The sequence below is a fragment of the Brachionichthys hirsutus genome, chromosome 24, assembly GCF_040956055.1.
Source record: "Brachionichthys hirsutus isolate HB-005 chromosome 24, CSIRO-AGI_Bhir_v1, whole genome shotgun sequence".
NCBI classification, from domain to species: domain Eukaryota; kingdom Metazoa; phylum Chordata; class Actinopteri; order Lophiiformes; family Brachionichthyidae; genus Brachionichthys; species Brachionichthys hirsutus.
Window position 1 is genome coordinate 5037318 of NC_090920.1, and position 5194 is coordinate 5042511.

At 47.2% G+C, this 5194-nt stretch overlaps 1 pseudogene; it reads left to right on the top strand.

The window, feature by feature from the left end:
• Positions 1 to 1151: 1151 nt before the first annotated feature.
• Positions 1152 to 1774, top strand: LOC137911877 (gamma-crystallin S-1-like; annotated as a pseudogene).
• Positions 1775 to 5194: the final 3420 nt, after the last annotated feature.

Here is a 5194-nt window from a genome sequence, read left to right on the forward strand (position 1 = left end):
CAACCAGAAAATTCAGAATGACAGGAAAACAGCTGATTGGCTACTTCCCAGCCGTGTGACTGTGAAAGATCCGACGAGTCTATTTCGGATGACAATCATCATCATCGGTGGGCTAAAAGGGCGGTGTGGAGCTCGTGACACCGGCTACTGTGTCCGTTGTTAGCCAGCACCATGGGTAAGGTAAGGTATGCCTGTGCGATGGAGGCCTTGTCGCATGGAGTGCCGAACATAAGATTCTTGATTTGCGTCCTTTACCTCAATTGTATCCTGTAGGTCATATGTGTCAAACTCAAGGCCCGGGGGCCAATGTGGCCCGCCACGTCATTTTTTGTGGCCCGCAAGAGCTTTGTGCAGACATTTGTTCTTGTAAAATGCTGGAAAGTAAAAGTGAATCAGAGTTGATGTGTATTTGTAACTGATTTCTAATCTGTAAATGGTTTTAATGTTAAAATTAAATATCTGTTGCTGACTCCATCTGGATCCGACCCAGATGATATTCAGTGGTGAGATAGAGCCCCCCACCCCGTCAATAATCAATGGAGATATTGAAGAACAAATTACAGACAGACGCCGGCGATTACATAATACGGATATTTTTACAGCAGTAAGGTATCGATATATTTTGAGAACTATGCAATTGCATATGTAATATTTATAATTTAATTAAGTATGTAGTAGTAAATACAGTTATTTAGCAGCATGTTAAGGAGTAGTTACACTTTATTTACATTACATTACATTTAGTTACATTTACACGATGTTACATTTACAACTGGCCCTTTGAGGGCAACCTTAATGCTGATGTGGCCCTCTGAGAAAATGAGTTTGACACCCCTGCTGTAGATCATCTTTCTTTTTTTTTTTTCTTTTTTTTCTCTTTTTATTCTTATAGTGATTGTGACCGTCACCTGCCCTCTTGGCAGCCTAGCCTATTCCTATTTTATTGATTTTATTACCTGCTTACCGCCGTAGAGGGCTGTGCACACCGCAGTGAACACACAACATGGACAAACACAAAGTGACAAATACACAGTGTTCTGAGAAGAAAGTGCAATGGATTTATTTGTGCCCCTTAATTCTACCCCTTCCATCCAATCATCACCAAGAGTTGTCCCAATACACCAGGTTCACATTCGTCTCTAGACGAAAGTATGGATCACCAAGTTCTCAGATCTGAGGAAAAACGTAGATCATCTTTCTATGAGGACAGGAACTTCCAGGGCCGCCACTATGAGTGCAGCAGTGAATGCTCTGACCTGCATTCCCACTTCAACAGCTGCAACTCCATGAGTGGATGGTCTATGAGAGACCCAACTTCATGGGATACCAGTACTTCCTGAGGAGGGGGGACTACCCAGACTACCAGCGCTGGATGGGATTCAATGACTCTGTGAGATCCTGCCGTGTGATTCCCACGGTAAGCCTCAGTCTGGCATCACCTCACAATGTGGTTGTTCTTTACGGCTCGACAATCTGACGAGCCTCCTCCTCCTCCTCGCTGTAGAACCAAGGCGCTCACAGGATGAGGATCTAAGATTGCACAGAGTTCGGAGGGCAGATGATGGAGTTGGCCGACGACTGCCTCTCACTGCTGGAACGCTTCCATTTCAATGACGTCCACTCCTGTAATGTGAAGGACGGACACTGGATCTTCTACGAGCATCCTAATTACAGGGGACGCCAGTATCTGATGCGCCCCGGCGAATCCAGGCGCTTTAATGAGTGGGGAAGCGTGAGTTCAAGGGTGGGATCCGTCAGACATATCTTTATGTGAGAAAACGTTTGATAAGTGTCAATAAATCGACCATTGATCTGTTGATTGTTTTTTCTTGCTTCTCTCTGGGTCCAGTGGGTTAAAGGTTCACTTATGGGTCTCAAGTTCTGTCCCTGCAGTTGGGCTGGTCCTTAACCAGATTGTACAATATATGTAAGACACACTCAAGTAGTTCTGGATGTGGAGACGATCACTGCTCACCTTCTGCTTTCAGTAATTTTATTTTGTAGGAACAATGGTGCTACAGGAAGAACATCAACATCCACTGCGTGTGAGAATAGCATCACCACTGATCCCCGAGGAGTTCGGAGGAAGATGGCGTACTAAGCAGTCGCTTCCGTTTGAGCTCCTTATCGAAGTCCCTATGTGATATTTTTGAGTGCATATATTCCACGTCCCTTACAGTTCCAGCCCGAACATGAAGAAAACTCACAGCACGAAACCTTCGCCAGCGAAAAACCTCAAGTTTACGACCCAAAGGAACGAAGAGCACGACTACTCAACTCCGATGGAAGCAGCAGCAAACGGGACAGAAGGTCGACAACCCCTGCAAATAGTCCGGAAAAAGCTCACACGGAGAAGAAACCGAAAGGTACGTCTGAAGAGAAGGACTCTGAATCCATCGGTGTCATTCTGAAAGCTATTGAGTCTCTTGGAAAACGTGTCGACGACCGCATTGAGGAGGTTAGCACACAAATGCAACAACACAGCGCCATGCTAGCTGCTGCTATTAAAACAGCGCTGCAAAACTCAGAGGAGCTGGAAGAGTGTAAAACGAAAGTGAAACACATGGAAAAACAGATCGACTCTCTCAAGAAAGATAATGATGACATGAAAGGTCGTTTATTGAATCAAGAAAGAGACAAAAGGAGATGTTGCCTTCGCATCAAAGGGAAAAAGGAGAAAACGAACGAGAATGTCAGAACAGAAGTGGTGGAGCTTCTGGGTAGAATTGCTCCAAACCTGAAGGCAAAGATGGACCAAGAGGTCGACGTTGTTCACAGAGTGGGACGACCGACAGAGAACAAGAAACGGCAAATTATCATCACGTTTGTGAGAAGGAATACGAGAGATGACATCTGGAGACAGACGAAAGCTTCTCCTGTGTGCAAGGAGGAAGGGATCCGCTTTGCTGAGGACCTGACCCCGGAGGACTGGAGGTCCAGACAAGCACTGTGGCCCAGAATCGACCAGGCTAGGAAGGTTTCAGGGGCCCGTTTGGGTTCATAGAAGGCAAGCGCATCATGGCTGATGATCCAGTAAGGGACTGATATCTGAATGTGAAATTTATACATAGTGGAACATTTCTGAAAATGGGACTCCTACCTCTTTTTTTTTCTTTCTAACTTTTCTCTACTCTACCTCCGTAAACTTCTGTACTATCTTTGTTCATGTGCTCTATGTTCCAGTTAAACTGACTTTCTTATTTCTTAATACACAGTTACAGTGACATTATCTTATGCTAATAAATGTGGAATGCTGTAACTATTAAAAAAAAATCTGGGTTTTCACAAATGACACCATTGGAACCTCGATAGTATATGTGATTCTTGGTCTGCTATTACTTTTATTTTCCTTCTCATTCTTTCCTTCCTTTTGCACGTATACTTATATTAGTGATATTATATTATTCTCTGTTAGAGCTATGTTGGATGAATATCACAAATGATCACACCTTTGGAATATTGATAGTAGATTTTGATATTAGTGTTTTTGTATTTGCTTATATTCCTTCTCATGCCTTCCTTTCGCAAGCATTTCATTGTCCCAACCGCTTATCCCGTTATCGGGTCGCGGACCAAGCTGGAGCCAATCCCAGCAGTCAATGGGCGAGAGGCAGGGGACACCCTGGACAAGGCGCCAGTTCATCGCAGGGCAACACAGAGACATACAACCAGCCACACACTCACACCTATGGACAATTTAGTGTCACCAATCAGCCTAGGCCACATGTTTTTGGCGGTGGGAGGAAGCCGGGGAGAACCCACGCAGACACGGGGGGAACATGTCTCCCCGGAGACGACACAAGCCGGAGACGAACCCGCGACCACCTCGTTGTGAGGCAACAGTGCCTACCACTGCGCCACCGAGCCGCCCCCTTTTGCAAGCATACGTGTATATATGTATGTCATTGTTTTGTTAATAAAGCTTATAATTAAAAAAAAAAGAAGAAAAAAAGAAACCACTGATCCCCAACCAGAGAATCAAACCGTCCACACAGGGGCGCAGTTTCTCTGTGAAAGAAGAAAGAAGAAGCCAAAACACTCTTCTAACATCAGTAAGCAGAGCCTTTTACTTTACACATTTCATTTAACTAAAATAAAAATATTCACTAAAGGGAATAAGAAAGTTTTATAGCTCTACATAAATGCCTGTTAGCTAATAACATCCATCCATCCATTTTCTTCCGCTTATCCGGGGCCGGGTCGCGGGGGCAGCAGCCTAAGCAGGGAAACCCAGACTTCCCTCTCCCCGGCCACTTCTTCTAGCTCTTCCGGGGGGATCCCGAGGCGTTCCCAGGCCAGCCGAGAGACATAGTCTCTCCAGCGTGTCCTGGGTCTTCCCCGTGGTCTCCTCCCGGTGGGACGTGCCCTGAACACCTCACCAGGGAGGCGTTCAGGAGGCATCCTGAATAGATGTCCGAGCCACCTCATCTGGCCCCTCTCAACGCGGAGGAGCAGCGGCTCTACTCCGAGCTCTTCCCGGATGACTGAGCTTCTCACCCTATCTCTAAGGGAGAGCCCAGCCACCCTACGGAGGAAGCTCATTTCAGCCGCTTGTACCCGGGATCTCGTTCTTTCGGTCACTACCCAAAGCTCGTGACCATAGGTGAGGGTAGGAACGAAGATCGACCGGTAAATCGAGAGCTTCGCCTTTCGGCTCAGCTCTCTCTTCACCATGACGGATCTGTGCAGAGTCCGCATCACTGCAGACGCTGCACCGATCCGTCTGTCGATCTCTCGCTCCATTTTTCCCTCACTCGTGAACAAGACCCCGAGGTACTTGAACTCCTCCACTTGGGGCAGGATCTCCTCCCCGACCTGGAGGGCGCACTCCACCCTTTTCCGACTAAGAACCATGGCCTCGGATTTGGAGGTGCTGATTCTCATCCCGGCCGCTTCACATGCGGCTGCGAACCGATCCAGTGAGAGCTGGAGGGCACGGCCTGATGAAGCCAACAGGATCACATCGTCTGCAAACAGCAGCGATCCAATCCTGAGGTCACCAAACCGAACCCCCTCAACGCCCTGGCTGCACCTAGAAATTCTGTCCATAAAAGTTACGAACAGAATCGGTGACAAAGGGCAGCCCTGGCGGAGTCCAACCCGCACTGGAAATAGGTCCGACTTATTGCCAGCAATGCGGACCAAGCTCTGGCACCGGTCATATAGGGAGCGGACACCCCGTATGAGGGGGTCC